Source organism: Oryctolagus cuniculus, chromosome 5, assembly GCF_964237555.1.
Source record: "Oryctolagus cuniculus chromosome 5, mOryCun1.1, whole genome shotgun sequence".
Classification (NCBI taxonomy): Eukaryota; Metazoa; Chordata; class Mammalia; order Lagomorpha; family Leporidae; genus Oryctolagus; species Oryctolagus cuniculus.
The window spans coordinates 91,000,753-91,025,735 of NC_091436.1; the positions used below are offsets into that span (position 1 = coordinate 91,000,753).

Sequence of the window (24,983 nt, forward strand, 5' to 3'; positions counted from 1 at the left end):
AAGTTTCTACTCTCCAAGGATCCCCCAAATTAATAGAAGAAATCATAAAAGAAGATAAACATTTATGACATGGCATCCAAGTCCCTTAATAATGATAGTCCTATAGTTGAAATAATTGCAACATACTATTTCAATTTAATGCCATCATTAATAGGTTAATGGGCTTATTATTTCAGAAATCATTTATTGAATACATATTATGTCTTTGTAAGATAGTATCTACATGATATTATTTCTTTAATCTGGATCTCCATTCTTGTAACAGCTTTTATACATCTCACTCCCCTTCAGAAAGAAAATATTTCAACCAGTTGATAAGGGCATTGCAATCTATTTGGAAATTTTTTCAGAGTAAATAATTATGTTGGCATGTAGGGAATTTATTCACAATCTTGTGAATTTGATTAATGTGAGCTAACACTCTTAGTTTCATTACTCCAGTTCAAAAAAATAACATTAAGTTGCCAAAGGAGCAAAACTGGAAACTAACTATTAAAGTATTCCCACCTCAGTGTTGTCACTATATGCATCCCAGCCCACATCAATCCACAAAACTCTGACTTAAACATTTCACATGCACTTTCATTTGTAGCGTTAGTCATTTCAAGTTTAATTTAATGTATTCAGTGAAATTGATTACTTGTAAAATAAAATTATTATATTATCTGATCTGATATGTATTGCCTTTTATCATAAAAAGTAAAAATTAATGACCTATGTTGAATTTTTTATTGTTAATTGATCATGGGAATTATATTTTAATTTCACAATGGATTTGCACTGGACAAGACTTAAGGTATGTTTTGAGGCATGTGAAAAGAGGTTTGAAATATAACACAAAAAGAGAAAGAAAAATATGGAAAAATATGAAGAAAAAAACTTATTCTGCTTTGCCCTGTTTCACACGCGTGTGCACACACACACACACACACACCCCTAATGAAATAGGTAGATTTCCCTTGGAAACAAAGGAAAAACACTCACATCCTATTGTGACTCAGGATAGAGGAACAAAATGAAATAGAAAATGTGCTTTATCTTTTGAATTACTAAAAAATATTGAACCTGAATAACCGATAAGAGAAGGAAGCTAGAATGACTGTCTTACGGTGCACTTCTTGTGATTTCAGAGCAATAGGAGAAGGTCAGTGCCCATCATTCTCACTGACTGCAAAGTAATAGAAGACTGCCTGTAGTTGTGAGATTACACGAACATATGGCTAATAACTTTAGAGGAAAAAATTAGATATTCTTTAGTTTTAGCAAGATAACTTTTATCAAAGGCAGTGAAGGAGTCAAGGGCAAATTTGAAAGCTAATTTGGCTTTTTATTTGGACAAATTAAGATTCAACATAATAAATATAAAGTATAAAATTATATATAATAGCAATTAGATTTTAATTGTGCTATAGATGTATTTTTTGAAACATTAGAAGATTTAAAAAAACATTTAAGAAGTATACTTTTTCTTATTGTTGTTGTTAAGAGATAAGTAACAAGGACATTTCTTCATCGTTTTAACATTCATTGCTATATTGAAACCGTGACTCAGGTGTCAGATTCAGCACTGAGCTAGAATTTAATTGACCTTCACATTTTTGAAGGCTGTAACAGCCCCAAAGATAATGTCCATGAGATTGGCTTTTGTAATTTTCTCAAAAATAGTGGAGCCTTTCTAAAAATTAATAATTAGACATATGGAGCTCTCCATGGAATAGTAAATAAGTTAAATAAACATTTTAAAGTAGAGTAGGTTACAAATGTTTACCTTTGAGAAGTCCACAGTCCAAGTGGAAAGCTAAGTCTAAACTCCAAATGAAAATCTAAAGGCACCTAACAAGTGGGTTTTTCCTTTCCCTTCCCAATTCCATTGAAGTGACAGAAAGTTGTTTCAGAAGAGGGGAAAAAAATGCATAATTGCTCTACAAAAAGGAAGTGATGTTATCAAGTACAATTGAAATTGAAATTGTGAATGATTTCTGGAGAATAGGATCTCATTGAAAGATAATTCATACTAGGAGAAACCATAGGGATTCCAGCATAGTTAAAGGAGATGCCTTTGATAAACTGGGAAAAGTCTCAAATTTAGTTAACAGGCCCTGAGGGCAGGGAGATTACGAAACCTGATTCAGGATGGTTATGGAAAACTGTCTGTAGGCTAACAGGATCAGTGTGATCCTCCATGCAACCCCCCAGTGGAGTGAATGAAGGCAATGGCATTCATTCCTGAGGTTAAGCCAGATAACTGCTGTCTAAAGAAACTTCGCAGACTGCATAGGATGGCCTCGCCTGTTTAGTGTGGTATCTGTCACCCTCAGCAGAAGCAGGGCTGACGTCCAAATACCTCAAAGCTCCACAACTGTGCAGAGGGAAATTAAAAAGAAAGATCTCTTAAACAGGGAGAAAATATGCTGACATACTCTATTCCCAGAGTAATATTTTGTTATTTTTCTATTTAGACAGCCTACTAGCTTACCCTCAGATTTCGCTTCCTAAAATGACACTTAAATTGACAAAGATTCTTTGCTTGGGTAAGCTTTAGTCAGTTTTCTGAACCTTCTCTTTCCTAGACCCTTCTTTGTCCTTCCTTGGAAGATCTGGTTTTAGCAAAGGACGCTGCTAAGTCAGTTTAACCAGAGCGCCTGACCCTAGATATCTGATCACCCTCAGTATCTGATCATGTTCCTCATCCTCTGTCATCTCTCAAGTGATGTTGATCACCCTGCTTATCTTCAGAGAGAATCCTGTTAGGTCAGTTTAGTCAGAATCCCCCTTACCCTTGATCTTTCCTCAGTGATTTCACATTTATTAACACCCACTCTGCTCCTTGGCTTAAATTCCCACTTGCCCCTGCAGTATTCAGAGTTGAGCCCAATCTCTCCAACTATAGGATCCTCTTGCAGTGGTTCTTGTACTTATTGTGATGGTCTCCCTTACCATAATTAAAGAAGTGTCATTGGGAGTGTGTATTTGGTGCAGTAGTTAAGACACTGCTTGGGACAGAAAGTGCCTAGGTTTGAAACCTGGCTCCAGTTTTGACTCTAGGTTCTTTTTAGTGCACACTCTAAGAGGCAGAAGAAGATGGCCTTGATTTCCTGCCAACCTCATGGGAGATCCTTATTGAGATACATGCTCCTGGATTCAGCCTCACCCAGACCCGCAGTTGCAAGCATTTAGGAAACGAATGAATAGATGGAAAATTTGACTCCTTCCTCTCCTCTCCCCTCCCCTCCTCTCCCCTCTGTTCCCTTCCCTATCCCCTCTCTTCCCCTCCTCTCCCCTGCCCTTCTCTTCCATTCCCTTTCCTTCCCTTCATCTACTTTTCAAATAATAAAAAAAATTTTTTAAAAAATAATTATCATTGAATAGTTTTATTTTCCTTTAACTCTACACAGAGCGGGAAGTAGTCCACTCATTCCAAGGGAGGACCTTTCGGGCAAACAGATCCAGATATATGCAGACTGCATGACAGTTAACTTAAGTCATCAGTATCTCTTTATTCATTATTGTTAATCAGCATCTGATTAGACATTATCAAAAACTTTAAGAAAACTGACAACCCAAGTTGAAAAGAAGAAGCTAAAGACATAGAACATATGATGCCACAAGAATCAAAAGTAAAAGAACTTAAGAAAACCTGAAAAATATTTTGATCACCTACTTGTAAAACTATGAGTACATAATAGATACATCTAAAAAAGAAATTTAAGAGAAGTAAAAGAAATTAGACTACTAATAAAATCAAAAAAGAATGTTTAGAACTAAAACTTATTTTCTAAAAATGTATGAAGGAATTCAATGGAAATGCCTATGTACCTTACCTATCATCTATTCTGAAAGATAATGTTGATAAACTACAGCACAGAATATAGCACAGAATAAGAAGATGGGAACTATGAAGAGAATAATGAGGAGTCATTAAAAGTCAAATCAGGAATCTTTCTAGGAGTTTTTGAAAAGGAATATGGGCAAACTTAAGGGGAATGTTTTCATGTTAAGGAAAAATATGACTTAACTGAAGAAATACATTGCAAGTCTTCAGACTGAAAGAGCCAACCAATTGGTGATATTCAAGAAGAACTCAAAGAGCGATGAGAATAGCAGGTTACTACAGGGTGCAAAATGCTGATTTAAGAAAAAGCAGTAGTGGGGCCAACATTGTGGCATAGTGGGTAAACCTGCTGCTTGTGACTTCAGCATCCTGTATGAGTACTGCTCTGTGTCCCAGCAGCTCCACTTCTGATCCACCTGCCTGTTAATGGCCTGGGAAAAGGAGCAGAAGATGGCCCAAGTCATTGGGCTCCTGCTCACTGAAAAACCCAATGGTAGCTCCTGGCTCCTGGCTTTGGTCTGGCTCAGCCCTGGCCATTGTGGTCATCTGTGGAGTGAACTAGTGGATGGAAGATTGAAGTAACACTTTGACAGTAGGGACTCCATCTTAGAGCACCTGAGACTCCATCTTGAGAAAGCACCCCCTACCGTGAGACTCTGGTCTGAAACTGTGTTCTGAAACTCAGACAGTAATAGTATTCAAACCATAACAGTACAGTGCATCCCACTTAGCAGAGCACAGAAACTCCCTAGCATTATCGCTCAAGCTTAAAACAGACTACACCTGGATTAATGTTAAGATTGTAATTTGTCTATTGTCAAGATTATAATTGATATTAGTTTCGCATAGGCCTTAGGTCAGCTTGACACTAGTAACCATGTATCCCCTCCACTCTGAGCCTAGCAGTTACGTATTCCCCCTCCTGTCCTTGAGGATTTTGCCAGTATAAACCCTGTTGCTTTGAGGTTTGGGATTGAGAGTTCTTTAGGGGATGAGCCCACTTCCCACCACCAGCAATAATGGACCATCAAATTTTAGCACTGTAAGGTGCTCCTCTGTTTACACTTGCTCAGGCACAACAAGATATCTTTTTTTTTTTTTTTTTTTTTTTTTTTGCCTCTCTGTCTCTCCCTCTCTCTCTGTAACTGACTTTCAAAATAAACAAATTAATTCATCTTAAAAAAAAAGCTATGGTCTCAGATTTTGAGGAATAAGAATTTGACCATAAGTGAGGAAGGATTTATAAGCAAAGTATTGCTACAAATAAGATAGGTATCCATATTATCATCGTATTAAAACCAATAGAGTTCTAGAGGCAAAAGAACTGCTGGCCCTTAGGGATTCAGGAAATACTTTGCTGAGTGGGTGCCATCTGTTCAATGTCTTGAAGGAAAAAATAAGAGTTTACCTTAAATGTCAGAAAATAAAAAATATATATATAGCATTCTGCTCATTTTAGATGACTTGGAATCTTCCCCTCTTGCTTTTTATGTGAATTTTCCTTTTCATTCATTCCCTATTCCTTATTTGTGGTATAATCTTTCTACAATAAGCAACTTCAAATTTCTTATAATATATAGATCTTATAACTTAAATAAGTAGAAAACATTTTCTTAGTTAAAATGTAAAAAGCATGTAAAGTTTTTATGTTTTAGCAAACTAAATAAAAATAACTGTGTGATTCCCAACCTTTTATATGGGAGAAGTTGTTCAGTCCTTTTCCAGGGACTGTTAAGTCCATAATGTTAATGATTTAATTACTTAAATGGTAGGATACTATCAGGGAGCAATGGGATCAACTGAAACTCTTCTACAAGGAATTTAATCTTCTCTAGATTAAGCATTCAATTGTAGGGCTTTCTATTTATGACCCAACAGAAGAGATAAATAACGAAGGGACATGTTGTGTAGGAAGTATTAAAAGAGACTGCCACATAGCTGTGGTAATTCTGGTAGCCTAATTTGTCATTTGAATGTTTTTGAGGAAAGGGAAAGCAAAGCGATGAAATCTCAAAACAATATGGTGTGCTTTTTTCATTTTCAAGGACCATGGATTTCCATAAATTACTTTCAGATAAAGATGTTTTAAATTGATGACACAAAGCAATGGAAAATTTATTATTGAGTCAGTTAACTGATGAGCAAGCTTTACTGAGTGCACTGTGAATGCAGAGCTCCTCATTGACTATTTTAGGAAAGACATTGTCTGTAGCAGTGCTGATGACTACCTTCGGGAATAAACTGGTGACATTTAGAGTTTCCAAAATAAAGCCAAGCCTGTTTCAACATTTTCTTGTTTCATGTTTTTCCAAATTCTTATTGTCACAATATTTAGAAATTAAGGCTTATATTTATATTTTGATAATTTTAATAATTCAGTTTATGTTTATGTTAGGAAAACATTAATTTTATACCACTACTTGTTCAGATACACATAAAATATGAATGAAATCGGGTATTTGGCAGTCCTATGCATCTAGTTAAATTGGGTTGGTTTTGTTAAAACTGACTTTCATGGGCTTTTATGTTGATGCTTAGAACCAGCTTGTGAGTATTCAGCGTTTGGAGGCAGAAGTACTATACGGTTTCAGCCTTTAGCCTTTAGAAGTAAGGAATATTTTTGAAACTAATAACATCAGCCTGACCATAAGGATATCTTGACATCTATTTTGGAAGCTGTTTTCTGTGTCTTTTGAAAAAGCAGCGAGGATTGAGGATTGATTGAGATGGCAATAAAAGATTTCCATAAGACATTTGACGTTGAGATAGAGACTTGTTTAAAGTCACTGAAGTGCTTGTAACCTAAATAGGAATTTAGAAAGCCTTTCAGTTTTATCTCTTAACAAGAGAAAATTGTTCACATCTAAATAAATCTTACCGTTCTCAGGTTGATAATGTATCTAGTCATTTGGACAGAAAACTCAATCCCTTCTGCTCAGAGCATTCAGGAACTGTGACCTGCAAAAGTGCTTCCTCCACCCGTGGGAGGTGCTCCTGTGACTTCTTCCCTTACATTCACTGTGCCTGTAGTTTGCCCTTCTATATCATGAGGCTGCCAACTTTGATGGTCTTAAAGCCTCTTCCAGCTCTAATGGTCAAACGATTTTTCAGCTCACTTTTTATTTTAGTTCTCCCCACATAATCCCAAATCTACCAGCATTTTAAAAACAGGTATACATTATTCATTAGTCAGTGTTAGCACAGTTGTCTAAACACCTCTATTTTTATTTTTGTCCCCATTATCTGATTTTTACTAGAACTTCAGGATAAGCAAGAACCTTGTGTTTTTGTTTGGCCCCAGTACCCAAGTCATTGTAATATGTGGTGTACCAAAAAACACCAAACCAAACCAAACCAAACCAAAGTGTGTGTGTGTGTGTGTGTGTGTGTGTTCATAGATAAATTGATGTTACAGTCATCAAGTTTAGAGACACACAACATGTGTGTGAATGTGATTGTGGAAGAGAACAGAAAGAAGACTGAAGAGAGAGGAGACACTTATTTTAAACTAAGATTTCCATTTGCTTAGACTCGATGTTTTATCCAAATATGCCAAAGTAAAGGGAGAAAAGCATAAATCTTCTACCTACTAACAAAGTCTGGATTTATGTCATTTGCTACTTTTCCAAAGAGTCTGAAAATTTCCAAGGGTAGAGCCATTAATCAGTGACTGGAGAGACAAATGGATTAAAGAAAGGGAAACCTGCTATGTAGCTTGGGTCTGAGTTCTGCCTACCATCTCTAAGAAAAATAATAATGCTGGCACAGACAATGTACGAAACTGAGACCATGTCCATTGATAAGTTCATGGAAGCAACAGACTGTAGATTTGCACGTCAGCATACAGTTATTTGGGAGAGTTTATGATTGTAGTACTTAAATTAGATTTTAACAGAAATCTTTGTTAAACACTGTGTTCAGAGGTGGATATCATATCTGTCAGACTAAAATTTGTATTCAAGGGCATTGAAACATCAGGAATAATTATTGTATTAGTTATATGAGGCTGTACCACTCCAATTTTGATGTGACATTTATCACCATTTTATTTAGTAAATATGACTATAATTGCATTAATAAGGCATTTGGTAAATAAGATAGTTATCATCCCATTTCAAGTCTAACTTAGATGACTTTTATTGATTATTGTCAGATGAGTGATTACTGTCAGTTGCTTCAAATTTTATCTTAGAGAACATGACATCTATAAAGAGTCTTCCTCCATCCTTCCCAACATGGTACCTTCTCCAGTATGAGTCAACTGCCAGTCATATGACAGGCATGTATCATTGCAGCACCTCCTATTTCCATCTATGTCAATGAGGTAATCTGTCGATGTATGAGCTTCTTGAGAGTACAGCATGATGTGTTCATTCAGTACAGATAATCTTTCCTTCTTCCAGGATATTCATCCAGAGGGTGTTAATACATGGCATACAAATGATAGCTTGAATAAATGGATAATTCCTTCCTGCTAACTCTAAAATAATCTAATTTGAAGTAATCCTTACACTAGATACTTCTGAAAATTAAACCTGGAATGCTTTATGCTTTTTCATTTCACACTATTTTGTTCATTCATATCTCCCTATAACTAGCTGAAAAACAGCAACACATAATCTATTTAAGATACAGTCATATTCCATTATCCTTTAAGTTCAGTAATTTCTGTACTCCTTAAGAACACCTACTTTGATGAGATACCCCAGCTCCCATCACTTACAGGCCAGGATCTGTTCTCCTCTTCTCCATCATCGCAAGAAAGGAATTTTTATATCTATTTCCTATAGCTTATGAACATCTCAATTACCAGGATACATTTTCAAAAGAAACCTACTCTGATTTTTTAAGCACTTTGTGCAATAGCAAATAGTAATAAAATCTTCAGAAAAACAAAGAATTAGTTACAATCACCATGTGCACATTTATTATCTGACCTACATTTTCTGATTCAGTTTATATTTCAACTATTACATCCTGTTCCATTAAGATTCTTATATTTAGGATAAATGCATTAGTTTACTCCTGGAATAAAATCACCATGTGATCCCTGGATAAACCAGTTTTGAAACCAATAGAGAAGAGAGGTAAAATCTAAGTTGCCAGATGTTTTTAGAAAGAAACAAATTGAATAAGAATATTCTCTAGATTCAGTTTCAAAGACAGAGGAAGGAGAGTGGGATAATCATCAACATTATGAGACAGTACACAATTGCCAGATTTCTCAAAACAAGTCAAATATTGATTGGAAAAAAATTGGAAAGGCAAAATTAAACTACTCTCAAATGTTTTAAGATATTCATGTGCTAAATTTTAATGCTAAGAACAGGTAGTTGCATTTAATGCTTGAAGCAGAGATCTTCTGGAATGTAGGATAGTGATTCTGAGAAATAATATTGGCTTTAGTTGAGGAGATTTTAATATTTTCACATTCTGTTTTCCTAGTCTATTCAATTAGCTTTTGCCACCACATTTTTTTTCCTGCTTTGCTGTCTTTCAGGTTTCCACTTCACATTAAAATGTGATAAGGTTTCAAGTGAGACTGAGACAAGATAGCCTATGTTGAGCTGTATTTGGCCCTTTGCTAAGTTGTAATAAATTATTCATAATTTTGACTTAAAAGGCTTCCAGCTAGACTATGAAAATAAAAACAAAATGTATGAATTATGTCATTACAGTTCTTTGTCATTTAGCCTATTTATGTTATTGAGATTTTTTAAAGATCATAATTCCATGAACCTAAATCCTCCCAGGCACTCACTGATTTAAAAAAAATGAAAATATGTGTAATGAAGTATGAGGACGATGGAGAAGTAAAGCCCGTATCTTTTTTTAATTGCTTCTGAATTTTAACCCAAAAATAAGGGACATGCATATCATAAAAAAAAGAAAAAGCTATCCCACAGGTTGATTCCTCAAGTACAATGAATACTTAATGGTGGGCTTCTCTCTCTTTTTAGTCTTTATTAATTTAGATGCTAATTCTACCCAATTTTTGATTTCATCATTTAGTATTGAAAGTATTGATTTTCATTAATATGCAGTAGCCAACTAGAACCAAAATCAAGAAATCAATTTGAATTATTGATATAGAAAAGTGTTGATTGATTTATTTTAAAATATTCATTTAGAAAATATTTATTTTTTTAAACATGAATCAGACATAGTTTTAGGTGATTCAGATATAAGTGAGTGAAAAAAATATTTCTGACATGGAGATTAGAGATGAGAGAGAGACATGCTGACTAAATAAAAAAATCAATAATGTAAACATCAAATTCTCTGGGAAAAAGGAGGTGCTGACTGTATCAAAGAATACACCTCTCCTATAACACTTAAACAGACACTTCAAGGAAGAAAGTTTCAAGCATGCAAAGACGTAGGTAAGAAGTATTATGCCATCTTACCCTGGCATTGGGTGTAGATATTTCCTCTTCCAATCCAGATCCCTGCTTATGCATAAATGGGAAAACAGAGGAAGATGGCTCAAGCACTTGTGCCCCTGTGCAAATGGGAAATCTGGATGAAGCTCCTCCTTCATGACTTTGGTCTGGCCCAGCCATTCATGTCCACATTTGTTTGTGTTAACTTTAAGATGCACTTCAGATATCCAGGAGACACTGGTGGACATTATTTTTATGTGAGTCTTAAGTTTATTGGAGAGATTTAGTCTTGAAATATATATCTGAATTGTTCATATTTTTTGTGGAAGCTATGTAGTTGAGTGATTTTATAAGAAAAGAAGAAGCCCTAGATCTAAGTACAATAGGACTCATGTATTTCATTATGATTATTTATTTTTAAATAAACAGATGAACATAAATATAAATATATATATGTGCTATATATATATATATACACACATACCTTATGGAATGGTTGAATCAACCTAATTTTCTTTTATTCAACAAAAAAAAAATTTCCAAAGTACAGCTTATGGATTGCAGTGGCTTCCCCCCCCCATAACTTCCCTCCCACCCACAACCCTCCCCTTTCCCACTCCCTCTCCCATTCCATTCACATCAAGATTCATTTTCAATTATCTTTATATACAGAAGATCAATTTAGTATATACTAAGTAAAGATTTCAACAGTTTGCACCCACACAGAAACACAAAGTGTAAAGTACTGTTTGAGTACTAGTTATAGCATTAGTTCACATCGCACAACACATTAAGTACAGAGATCCTACATGAGGAGTCAGTGCACAGTGACTCCTGTTGTGGACTTAACAATTTGACACTCTTGTTTATGGTGTCAGTAATCTCCCTAGGCTCTTGTCATGAGTTGCCAAGGCTATGGAAGCCTTTTGAGATTTAGACAAGGTCATAGTCAAAATGGAAGTTCTCTCCTCCCTTCAGAGAAAGGTACCTCCTTCTTTGATGATCCATTCTTTCCACTGGGATCTCACTCGCGGAGATCTTTCATTTAGGTCCTCTTGTTTTTTTTTTTTTTTTGGTGCCAGAGTGTCTTGGCTTTCCATGCCTAAAATACTCTCATGGACTCTTCAGCCAGATCCGAATGCCTTAAGGACTGATTCTGAGGCCAGAATGCTGTTTAGGGAATCTGCCATTCTATGAGTCTGCTGTGTATCCTGCTTCCGATGTTGGATCGTTCTCTACTTTTTAATTCTATCAGTTAGTATTAGCAGACACTAGTCTTGTTTATGTGATCCCTTTGACTCTTAGACCTATCATTCTGATCAATTGCAAACTGAAACTGATCACTTGGACTAGTGAGATGGCATTGGTACATGCAACCTTGATAGGATTCAATTGGAATCCCCTGGCACGTTTCTAACCCTACCATTTGGGGCAAGTCAGATTGAGCAAGTTCCAAACTGCACATCTTCTCTTTCTCTTATTCCCACGCTAATATTTAACAGGGATCACTTTTCAGTTAAATTTAAACACCTAAGAATATTTGTATGTTAGTTACAGAGTTCAATCAATAGTATTAAGTAGAACAAAAAAAATACTAAAAGGGATAAAGTATTAAGTTGTTCATCAGCATTCAGGACAAAGGCTGATCAATTCATGTTTCTCATAGTGTCCATTTCACTTAAACAGGTTTGCTTTTAATTGCTTGGTTAATTATACCAATTAGGGAGAACATATGATATTTGTCCCTTTTGGGACTGGCTTAATGCACTCAGCATAATGTTTTCCAGATTCTTTCATTTTTTTGCAAATGACCGGATTTCATTGTTTTTTTTACTGCTGTATAGTATTCTATAGGGTACATGTCCCATAATTCCTTTATCCAGTTTACTGTTGATTGGCATTTAGGTTGAGTCCAGGTCTTAGCTATTGTGAACTGAGCTGCAATAAACATTAATGTGCAGACAGCTTGTTTGTTTGCCAATTTAATTTCCTTTGGGTAAATTCCAAGTAGTGGGATGGCTGGGTTGTATGTTAGGGTTATATTCAGGTTTCTGAGGAATCTCCAAACTGACTTCCATAGTGGCTTGACCAGTTTGCATTCCCACCAACAGTGGATTAGTGTTCCTTTTTCCCCACATCCTCGCCAGCCTCTCTTGTTGGTAGATTTCTGAATGTGAGCCATTCTCACCAGGGTGAGGTGAAACCTCATTGTGGTTTTGATTTGCATTTCTCTGATTACTAGTGATCCTGAGCATATTTTCATGTGTCTGTTGGCCATTTGAATTTCCTCTTTTGAAAACTGTCTATTGAGGTCCTTCGCCCATCTCTTAAGTGGGTTGTTTGTGTAGTTGTTGTGGAGTTTCTTGATCTCTTTGTAGATTCTGGTTATTAATCCTTTATCGGTTGCATAGTTTCAAATATTTTTTCCCATTCTGTCGGGTGCTTCTTCACTTTCCTGACTGTTACTTTTGCAGTACAGAAACTTGTCAATTTGATGCAATCCCAAATGTTAATTTTGGCTTTGACAGCCTGTGCCTCTGGGGTCTTTTCCAAGAAGTCTTTGCCAGTGCCTATATCTTGCAGGGTTTCTCCAATGTTCTCTAATAATTTGATGGTATCAAGTTGTAAATTTAGATCTTTAATCCATGTTGAGTGAATTTTTGTGTAAGGTGTAAGGTAGGAGGCTTGGTTCATGCTTCTGTATGTGGAAATCCAGTTTTCCCAGCACCATTTATGGAATAGACTGTCCTTACTCCAGGGATTGGTTTTAGCTCCTTGATCAAATATAAGTTGGCTGTAGATGTTTGGATTGATTACTGGTGTTTCTATTCTGTTCTATCCGTCTGTTTCTGTACCAGTAACACACGTTGTTTTCATTACAACTGCCCTGCAGTATATCCTGAAATCTGATATTGTGATGCCTCTGGCTTTGTTTTTGTTGTACAAGATTGCTTTAGCTATTTGAGATCTCCTGTGTCTCCATATGAATTTCAGCATCATTTTCTCCAGATCTGAGAATAATGTATTTGGTATTTTGATTTGTATCGCATTCAATCTATAAATTGCTTTGGGGAGAGTGGACATTTTGATGATATTGATTCTTCCAATCCATGAGCATGGAAGATTTTTCCATTTTTTGGTATCCTCTTCTATTTCTTTCTTTAAGGTCTTTAATTCTCTTCGTAGAGATCGTTAATGTCTTTGATTAAGTTTATTGCAAGGTATCTGATTGTTTTTGTGGCTATTGTGAATGGGATTGATCTTAGAAGTTGTTTCTCAGCCATGGCATTGCCTCTGTATACAAAGGCTATTGATTTTTGTGCATTGATTTTATATCCTGCTACTTTGCTAAAATCTTCTATGAGTTCCAATAGTCTCTTAGTAGAGTTCTTTGGATCCTCTAAATAAAGAATCATATCATCTGCAAAAAGGAATAGTTTGAGTTCTTCCTTCCCAATTTGTATCCCTTTAATTTCTTTTCTTGCCTGATAGCTCTGGCTAGAACTTCCATAACTGTATTGAATAGCAGTGGTACCAGATCTCAGTGGAAATGTTCCCAACTTTTCCCCACTCAATAGGATGTTGGCTGTGGGTTTTTCATAAATTGCTCTGATGGTATTGAGTAATGTTCCTTCCATACCCAGTTTGCTTAGAGTTTTCATCATGAACGGGTGTTGTATTTTATCAAATGCTTTCTCGGCATCTATTGAGATAATCATATGGTTTTTCTTCTGCAGTCTGTTAATGTGGTGTATCACATTGATTGTTTTGTGCACAGTAAACCATCCCTGCATACCAGGGATAAATCCCACTTGGTCTGGGTGGATGATCTTTCTGATGTGTTGTTGCATCCTATTGTCCAGAATTTTATTAAGGATTTTTTCATCTCTGTTCTTCAGGGATATTGGTCTGTAATTCTCTTTCAATGCTGCATCTTTTTCCAGCTTAGGAATTAAGGTGATGCTGGCATCATAGAAAGAATTTGGGAGGATTCCCTCTTTTTCGATTTTTCAAAATAGTTTGAGAAGAATTGAAGTTAGTTCTTCTTTAAATGTCTGGTAGAATTCAGCAGTGAATCCATTTGGTCCTGGGCTTTTCTTTGTTGGGAGGGCCTTTATTACTGTTTGAATTTCTGTCTCAGTTATGGGTCTGTTTAGGTTTTCGATGTCTTCCTGGTTCAATTTAGGTAGGTTGCATGTGTCCAGGAATCTACCCATTTTTGATAGGTTTCCCTGTGTGCTGGCATACAAGTCCTTGTAGTAATTTCTGATGATTCTTTTTATTTCTGTGGTGTCTGTTGTTATGTTTCCTTTGTCATCTCTGATTTTATTGATTTGGGTCTTTTCTTTTTTTTTTTAGTCAGTTGGGCCAATGGTGTTTCAATTTTGTTTATTTTTTCAGAAAACCAGCTCTTTGTTTTGCTAATCTTTTGTAGCGTTTTTTTGTTTTTGATTCACTCCCGTTGATATTTCTCTGATTTTAGTTTTTCCCATCTCCTACTATTTTCGGGTCTGGTTTGCTGCAGTTTTTCTAGATTCTTGAGATGCATTGATAGCTCAATTGTTTGGTGCCTTTCCAATTTCTGATGTAGGCACCTATTGCTATATACTTTCCTCTTAACACTGCTTTTGCTGTATCCCATAATTTTTGATGTATTGTGTTGTTATCCTCATTTACTTCCAGAAAGTTTTTGATTCTCTTATGATTTCTTCTATGACCCAGTGTTCATTCAGGAGCATGTTGTTCAGTCTCCATGTGTTTACATATGCTCTAGGGATTCCTAAGTTGCTGATTTTCGACATCATTCCACTGTGGTCTGAGAAGCTGCATCGTACAATTCTAATTTTTTTTGAATTTGCTGAGACTTGCTTTATGTCCTAGTATGTGGTCAATCCCAGAGTAGGTTCCATGCACTGCTGAGAAGAATACAAATTCTTTAAATGTAGGATTGAAAGTTCTGTAGACATCTTTTAGATCCATTTGGTCTATGGTGTCATTTAAATCTACTGTTTCCTTGTTGATCTTCTGTCTGGTTGATCTGTCTATTTCTGAGAGTGGAGTATTGAAGTCCCCCAATACTATTGTATTGCAGTCTAAGTCTCCCTTTAAGTCCCTTAAAAAATCTTTTAAATAAACTGGTGCCCTGTAATTAAGTGCATATACATTGATAATCATTATATCTTCCTGTTGAATTGATCCCTTAATCATTATATAGTGCCCTTCTTTGTCTGTCTTAACAGTTTTTGTGTTAAAGTTTATTTTGTCTGATATTAATATGGATACACCACTCTTTTTTCATTTCTGTTGGCATGGAATATCTTTTTTCAACCTTTCACTTTCAGTCTGCATGCATCTTTGTTGGAAAGATGTGTTTCTTGTAAGCAGCAAATAGATGGGTTTTGTTCCTTAACCCAATCAGCCAGTCTGTTTCTTTTAGCTGGAGTGCTGAGGCCATTAACATTCAATGTGACAATTGATAAGTAGTAACTTTGCCCTGCCATTTTCCCAAAGATATTTCTAATATATGCTTTGAATTTCCTGTGATCTTTTACTGGGAGGTTTTCTTCCTTTAGCTTCTCTCATATTGATGGCCATGTTTCTGTGTGCAACACATCTTTAAGCATCTTTTGCAGGGCTGGATGAGTGGTGACAAATTCTTTCAATTTCTGTTTGCTATGAAAGGTCTTTATTTCACCTTCATTCACAAATGAGAGCTTTGTAGGATATAATATTCTGGGCTGGCAGTTTTTCTCTCTTAGTACCTGGGCTATGTCTCGCCATTCCCTTCTAGCCTGTAGTGTTTCTGATGAGAAGTCTGCTGTGAGTCTAATTGGAGATCCTCTGAGAGTAAGCTGACATTTCTCTATTGCACATTTTAGAATCTTTTCTTTATGTTTCACTGTGGTTTGATTACAGTGTGTCTTGGTGAGTATCTCTTTTGGTCACATTTATTAGGGGTTCTATGAGCTTCCACTACTTGGATGTCCCTTTCTTTCTCCAAACCCAGAAAGTTTTCTTCTAGTATCTCACTAAAAAGGCCTTCTAATCCTTTCTCTCTCTCTAAGCCTTCAGGAACTCCTAGAACCCAAATATTGTTTTTTTTTTTAATAGTATCCTGTAGATTCCCAAAAATACTTTTTAGATTTCTAATTTCCTATTCTTTTCTTTGATTTGACTGTATACTTTCCTGTGCTCTGTCTTCTAAGTCCAATATTCTCTCTTCTGCTTCACTGATTCTGTTTTTAAGGCTCTCTAATGCATTTGTCATTTGATATATTGAATTCTTCATTTCATTTTGATTTCTCTCACTATCAGTTTCATGTTCTGCTAGCCTCTTCATTTCATATTGATTCCTTCTTAAGATTTCATTTTCCCAAGAGAGATTTTCTATCCTGTCCAGTAAGTATTTCTGTAGTTCATGAATTTGCTTTTGAAAACTTCTAAATGTTCTTATCATAAATTTTTTGAAATCCGTGTCTTGCATTTCTTTAATTTCATTATCTTCATAATCTTGAACTGGGGTGTCTTGTTCATTTGGGGGCATCATAATGTCTTCCTTGTTCTTGTTTCCTCAGTTTCTGAGTTTGTTGCTTGGCATTGTGGAGATATTATTTGGTTTCTTCTTCTTTTCTTTTTCCTCTCTGTGTTGGTTTTTCTCATTATGCTATTACTCTAGATTAAGTGGACTTTCTGCTTTTGATGGATTCTTAGAGGTTTGTGATGGATGTGGCCAGAGAGCTCTGTTCACTTCTTCAGGGTTAAGTGTGTGGCAAAGGTAACACACCTAGGTTAGGTGTGGTAAATTTTCTCTCTCTCTCTCTCTCTCTCTTTTTTTTTTTTTTTTTTAATTCAGAAGGGAAGTAATTCTGCACAGCTGAGCAGAATTGAAGGCAGTGAGTGTCCGAGCTCTGGCTCCTATGGGTATAATATTCGTCTGCTTTGTCCCTCGGACCACACAAAGAATCTGTACAATCCTCAGTGTAAGGTCAAATTCCCCTGCAATCTCCGAGTTTGTGGTGTCTCAGGAACTCTGTGAGTTCTCTCACACACCCTCAGTTTTTTTCTTTCACAGTCTCAGTTCATTAGCTCCACACATTCACTAGGTCTTAACCTCCTGTTATTTCTCCCCACCAGAGTCAGGTTTTTCTGCTTGGCTGAGGGCGGGTGCAGCCCAGAGGTGGCGCAGCTTTTATCTATGTCCAAAATGACACCTTCTCTTTGTCTTGCTCACCTTTGTAAGGTGAGTGGAGAGAGAATCATGTCCATTCCAGTCCCTTTTATTTTTTTTTCTCTCCTCCAGTTAGCCACAGGGCTTCAAGCCTCATTCCCTCTAGACTCTTCCTGCCGCTTCCCCACCAGTGTCTCAGGCTACTGCAGTTTTGCCTCACCTCCCTTTCCAGTGCTAGTATGTAGACTTGGTGGCTGGGGTCCTGAGCTGTGGGTGCCTGTGCCCTCCTCGTAGGTCCACTGTGTCCCACTAGTTCTGGAAGAGTTTCCTCTGCAGTTTTTTTCCTAACTCTTCCCTGAAGCTACAGGATCTCCACTTTTATTAAACTGTCTTTTCCCAGACTATCAGTGTGCTCCCTCCCTGTTCTGCCATCTTGGAGGAAGCCCCGAATCAAGCTAATTAACATATTATCTCACATACTTATCATTTCTTTGTTGTGAGAAAACAAAATCTACTCTCAGCTTCAGGTATACAATGTAATATTATAGTCATCATAATGTATAATAGATTTTTTGGACATTTGCCACTTGTCTGACCAAAGGTTTGTATCTTTTTACCATCATTTTACCACTTCTAACAGAGTCCCTGTTCACCACCATTCCACTCTTAGTTTATTAGAGGTTGACATTTTTTAGGTTCCATATATAAATGAGATCATGTGGTTTGTGTCTTTCTGTTCCTGGCTTATTTCACGTAACATGATGTCTTCCAGTTTCATTCATGTTGTTGCAAAATTTTCATTTTAAAAATATAGAAGTATATTCCATTGCTTATATACCATATTTTCTTTACCATTCATCCATTAGTTTGAAGTATCCAACAGACACTTCTATTGAGCCTATTTCTTGACTATTTTGAATCTTGACTACAATAAACATAGAAGAGCAGATGTCTTTTCCAGATTTATTTCTTTTCTTTTGGAAATCCAGCATTGGGATTGATGAATCAAAAGGTAGTTCTATTACATGCTGTTTTGCAGTATGACTGTACACATTTACATGCCCACTAACACTGTGCAAAGTTTCCCTTTTTAAGCAAAAAGGGTGTTTTTTTTTGCACACTGACCATTCTCACTAATATTTGTCATCTTACATCTTTCTGATATTAGCCATTCTAACAGATGTGAGGTAATATCACATTATGGTTTCAATTTGAATTTCCCTGATGAATAGTGGTTTTGAACATTTTCTCATATACCTATTAGTCATTTGTGTATCTTTAGTAAAAAATATCTATTTGGATCCTCTGCCCATTTTATATCTAAGTTTTTCTTTTTCATTCTTTCTTTTATTGTTACTGAGTTGCTTGAGTTCCTTATTTATTTCAAATATCAATCCCTTATCCAATGTATGGCTTGTAAATATTTTCTCCTATTCTGTAAGTCATCACATTACTCTGTTGATAGTTTCCTTTGCTATGCTATGTAGATATTTTTGGTTTGATGTAGTCTCATTTTTCTACATTTTTTTTGTTGCTTGTGCCTTTACGGTCACATTAAAAAAAATCATTGCCCAATGTCTGGAGATTTCCCCCTAGTTGTTCTAGTAGTTGTTTTAGAATTTCTGGTCTTATGTTTATGTGAGCTTCTGCATTTTCAGGCTGAGTCAAGGAATATAAACTGGAAAAGACTTACGAGTGGACAATGATATAGGAGAGTTAAAGAAGGAAGGAATAGTTCATGACATGGAATGATATGCATTATATTGTTAGAAAAAAAGGAGGGGTGTCTTTGGACATGAACCCAAGAAGCAGTTTGTAATCCCAATAAGAACAGTTGAGTTTCAGTGGCCTGATTAGGACAGAAGAAAGAGTGAATGGGAAGTAAGGAAATAGAGACAAAAAAAATGTATAAAGAATAGTTTCTATGAATGGAAACACTTGTTGGAAATATTAATCATTTTAAATATGAGGTAGAAAAGATTAATTTATACCCATGGAATGATGCAGAAGAAAAGGAAAGATTGATGCTTCCATTAAGAGAAGAGATACTGGAAGAATAAGGTTCTTGATAAAGTGAAAGATGCAAATGAAAGATTTATGTATTCTTTGATTAAAAAAATAATCCTTTTTTCTTTCCTTTATTCTGAATAATTTGTGTGGAATTTTGTTTATTTGTTTTGTTTTAGTGTAAAGATTCTCCTCTTTTTATCTCTAAAGAATGTACCTTTTGCAGGATGGTCCATGAATAAATGCTGAATAAGCAAATATACTTTAGTGTAAGCATATAAATTATTATATATCAAAGGCATATCAGGAAAACAACAAACTAGTTTGTCCTCTGTTACTAACACACAGCATTTAAGAAAAAATAATTTTGTGACCCAAATGTGTAGGTGTTTTTTTTTTGCACACTGACCACTTCTCTGACAGCAGATAAGTACTTAAAATTAGATGTAATTCTCACGTTATCTACCTGGAGTTAGAGTCAGATCTGACAGCTTCAGGGTTTAGTCCCATAGAATTGTCCCTCATTTCACATTCAGTCACAACTCTGTGTCCTTAGTGCTCCTAATAAACAGGCCACATGTTGGAGATTCCCATAATCCCCTTCTGACTTTTATCATTTAATAGAGTGACCCACAGGACCGAGGGAAATGCTTTTCTTGTTACTGACAGTTTGTTTATAACAATGGAAATTCTAAGGGACAGAAATGAATAGCTTTACGAGTAGCTACAAAAACTGAGATTTAGAAGCTCTCAAGTGCGGAAGTCTCTGTCCCCAAAGGATTGGGTTGGCATGTAGATGTGATAGCAATTCAGAAGCTCTCTGGAGTTCAATTTGGCGAGGAAGGGTAGATAATAGTAATGAATATGACATGTGGCAAGACAATGGACTTATTTAAGAAATGTGTGTAGAGAGATTATGCTCTCTTTATGAAACAGAGAATGACATTTTAAGAATTTTAGACAAGACTAATTTGACTTATAGTACTAACATTTTTCAATATAAATTAATAATATTGCAATCTGATAGTGGAGAAATTAGTAAATACGTAGAAGATAATAATGATTAACATAATCTTATAAAATTATTGAAATTTTACTCAAGTGTAACAACATCTGGGGAACAAAAGACATTTTCAGGTTGAGAGAATCTCATTGCAAAGTTAAGCAGCCGGGAGAAAGCAACATGTGTTGTGAACAGTGGACAGTCTGACAAGCGAGTAACCATGGGGTCATTCAAGACTAGAAATGTGGATTTGACTATTAGTGTGAAAAATTTTCAATTCATGACCTAAGAATTTTAATATATTGCTGTGAAATCAGAGCAAAGAATTCTGTATTTGTTTTTGTGTTTTTTTTTTAACTTTTATTTAGTAAATATAAATTTCCAAAGTACAGCTTATGGATTACAATGGCTTTACCCCCCATAACTTCCCTTCCACTCACAACCCTCCCATATCCCACTCCCTCTCCCATTCCATTCACATCAAGATTCATTTTCAATTATCTTTATATACAGAAGATCAGTTTAGCATATATTAAGTAAAGATTTCAATAGTTTGCACCCACATAGAAACACAAAGTGTAAAGTACTGTTTGAGTACTAGTTATAGCATTATTTCACATTGTACAACACATTAAGGACAGAGATCCTACATGAGGAGTCAGTGCACAGTGACTCCTGTTGTGGACTTAACAATTTGACACTCTTGTTTATGGCGAGAGTAATCTCCTTAGGCTCTTGTCATGAGTTGCCAAGGTTATGGAAGCCTTTTGATTTCGCTAACACTCATCTTATTTAGACAAGGTCATAGTCAAAATGGAAGTTCTCTCCTCCCTTCAGAGAAAGGTACCTCCTTCTTTGATGATCCATTCTTTCCACTGGGATCTCACTCACAGAGATCTTTCATTTAGGTCCTCTTGTTTTTTGTTTTTTTTTTTTTTGTTTTTTTTTTTTTTGTGCCAGAGTGTCTTGGCTTTCCATGCCTAAAATACTCTCATGGGCTTTTTAGCCAGATCCCAATGCCTTAAAGGCTGATTCTGAGGCCAGAGTGCTGTTTAGGGCATCTGCCATTCTATGAGTCTGCTGTGTATCCCGCTTCCGATGTTGGATCGTTCTCTCCTTTTTAATTCTATCAGTTAGTATTAGCAGACACTAGTCTTGTTTATGTGATCCCTTTGACACTTAATCCTATTATTCTGATCAATTATGAACTGAAACTGATCACTTCTTGTAGTGAGATGGCATTGGTACATGCAAACTTGATGGGATTGTATTGGAATCCCCTGGCACGTTTCTAACTCTACCATTTCTGGCAAGTCTGATTGAGCATGTGCCGAACTATACATCTCCTTCCTCTCTTATTCCCACTTTTATATATAATAGGGATCACTTTTCAATTAAATGACAACTCCTCTAGACTTGGAAATTGTATGGATATTGAATTTGACTTCAAAGGGTACCCACTGGGAGGAATGATAAGTAACTGTGAGTGTTTCACTTGAAATCCTTGTGAAGAAGTTCAGAATAGCAAAATGTAGCATGCTTTAGATACTTGGGTTGTTAAGAGATAGGTACAAGTATGTATTTCTTTTTCTTAGACTTTTAACCTTTGCCTTTAAGGTTTATAAGATTGCTTTGTAACTTATAAGATTGCTTTATAGCTTAATGTGATTTATGCAGCTTTTCTAAACAACTCTCAAAATCTTTTCCTTTTAAAAGCTTTTTAGAAATCACTAAAGATATAGTTTTCTACCTGACTTTCATATTCTGTAGATCTTTAAGCCAATTCAATATGAAAAACATCCTCTAAGGTTTTGTGTTTTAGAATGCTTAATATATTGAGATGGATGTGGTATAGAAAGCTTGTTAAGACTTCCTTTTGTGAAAATTCAGATCTGAGCCATTGACTTAATAGTGAAAAAGGAATGGAATATTTGGTGAAATAAGAAAAGAAAGAAAATAAATGTTTCCGGGCCTGTGACCAGGAGAGAAAGGTAAAACATTGCTCTGAAATTTTGAATTTGATTGACTGTACCAGTTGAGTGATAGAGAAAGGACAGTTCAGGACGCATTGAAGTTATAACATAATGGTAAGTTTCCTTCCAAACTTACTGGACTTCCTGCATTGGCTGAACATTGAGTGTCAGGATTTAGTAAGCTGATGACAACATGGTGAGAGCGCAGGGCTGGAGATCATGAATTTGGAGACATTGGTATAACGGTGATAGATGAAGCCATAGAAGTATTGCCTTTTGAGGAAATTGTACAACTGTGGAAAGTAAAAATAGCGATAAATAAAAAAAAATCAGTGTTCAATGGTATTCCCTTCCTTTCCTTTATAGTCCTGAAAATTGACATCATATGAGAAACTGGTTGTTTAACAGGCGGAATTGATAAGATGAATGGGTGGAGTCTGTGGCAGAGACCAGAGATTTTGGCAAGTAAGTACCTACTCATATTAAAAATACTGATTGCAAATGTGAATCCTGGAAACAAACATAGGGTAAAAGTACTTATCTTAAAAGAAATTTATTGGAGATAATCATAATATGGGTGACTTTCTGAATATAGTAACTTGTAGTTGAGGCTATGAGATGTATTTAGGTATAAAATTACTCACATATTAGGAAATAGATTCCATTTTCTTCAAGAATACTAATAGGTTCTGCAAATGGGAGTTGGGAGGAGCTGAACAGCTGGAAAGCAGATGGGATTAACACAGAGTGAATAGAAAATTCATTACTAAAGAGAAATATTTAATCTTACATGTTTTCTATTTGATTTGGTGGCTTTATAGTGGAATTTGAGGTCTTATTTGGCAGCTGAATGGACTTGGGTTTTGCAATAAAATTTATAGGTGGTATAATGTGCTTTTGTAGAGAATGATAGAGTGTCTGTTATCATAACATCTCTTCATAAGAACTTCTGTTACCAAATTTTGCAAACACAAAAATTAGTAACAGATGCTAAAGCATTTAAATGTGACCTATCTATATATGTATATCTATTATCTCTATCTCTATTTCTATTTTTATATCTATCTCTATCTTTATCTCTATCTATATGTTGTAGAGACAGAGAGAAAGAGAGACATAGAGAGATCACAACTGCTGGCTCACTGTCCAAGTGCCTGCAATGGCCAGAGCTTGGAGCCAGAAGTCAAGGAGCGTGGAACCCACCAGGGTCTCCTGTGTAGGTGGTAGAAACTAGACTACTTGAACCACCACTTTCAGCCTCCCAAATTGTGTATTAGTAGGAAACCAGAATTGGAAACAGAGTAAGGACTGAAACCTAGACACTCAGTTATAGATTGTGGATATCATTCCCTGTTTATCTTGTGTAAAATAATCCCTATCACCTTCTATTTAGTCTGTCAACCTTTTTCTCCATACCACTTATCTACCTAGTGTATTTCATATCACACTTCTTTATTTGTTCATCACCTATTTATTGGCTTAGGTCTTATGGTTATAAAGGTCAGTCTATAGCTTCTTACTCACTATAGTGCTCATTTGCCGTTGTACCTGATACAAAGTAGAGTTCAATAAATACTTTTTTTAATTTTTCTTTTTATTTTTATTTAATGAGCATAAATTTCCAAAGTACAGCTTATGGATTACAATAGCTTCCTCCCCCCCATAATTTCCCTCCCACCCACAACACTCCCCTCTCCCACTCCCTCTCCCCTTCCATTCACATCAAGATTAATTTTCAATTATCTTTATATACAGAAGATCCATTTAGTGTATATTAAGTAAAGATTTCCACATTTTGCTCCCACACAGAAACACAAAGTGTAAAATACTATTTAAGTACTAGTTATAGCATTAATTAAACACCTAAGAGTAATTGTGTATTAATTACAGAGTTCAACCAATAGTTTTAAATAGAATATAAAATGCAACTTTGTATTGTTGTGGCTTCCCCCCCAACCTCCCTCCCTCCTGTGGCCCTCCCCTCTCCCACTCCCTCTCCAGTCCTGCCCTTCATCATGTTTCATTTTCATTTACCTTCATATACTGAAGATCAACTTAGTATATACTAAGCAGAGATTTCAACAGGCTGCACTCACACAACCGGACCAGGTATAGGGTATTGTTCGACTAGTAGTGTTGTTTTTGAGTTTCATAGTTAAACACATTAAGGACAGAGATCCTATGTGGGGAGCATGAACCCAGTGACTCCCATTGTTGATTTAACAATTGGCACTCTTATATATGATGTCAGCAATCACCCGAGATTCTTGCTATGAGCTGTCTAGGCTATGGAAGCCCCTTGAGTTCGATAACTCTGAATTTGTTTAGTCAAGGCCATATCACAGTGGAGGTTCCTTCCTCCCTTCAGAGAAAGGCGCCTCTTTCCTTGATGGCCTGATCCTTCTGCTGGGGTCTTTTTTACCAGGATCTTTCATTTAGATTGATTTTTGCCACTGTGTCATGGCTTTCCATGCCTGTGACTCTCATGGACCTTTTAGTCAGATCCGAATGTCACAAGGGTTGATTCTGAGGCAGGAGTGCTGTTTTGGGCGTTTGCCATTCTATGAGTCTGCTGTGTCCTGCTTCCCCGGCAGGATCATTCTCTCCCTTTTGATTC

General features: G+C 36.0%; 1 long non-coding RNA gene across 1 annotated transcript in view; it reads right to left on the minus strand.

Annotated features, from left to right (window-relative positions):
• The window catches only part of LOC127493013 (uncharacterized), a 68,610-nt gene extending 44,046 nt beyond the window's left edge, over positions 1 to 24,564 (minus strand). Inside the window, exons 1-3 of the long non-coding RNA XR_007922898.2 lie at positions 24,401 to 24,564; positions 23,011 to 23,086; positions 22,503 to 22,659 (exon numbers count right to left, since the gene is read on the minus strand). This is a non-coding gene — a long non-coding RNA (uncharacterized lncRNA). The remainder of the gene's footprint in view (positions 1 to 22,502; positions 22,660 to 23,010; positions 23,087 to 24,400) is intronic.
• Positions 24,565 to 24,983: the final 419 nt, after the last annotated feature.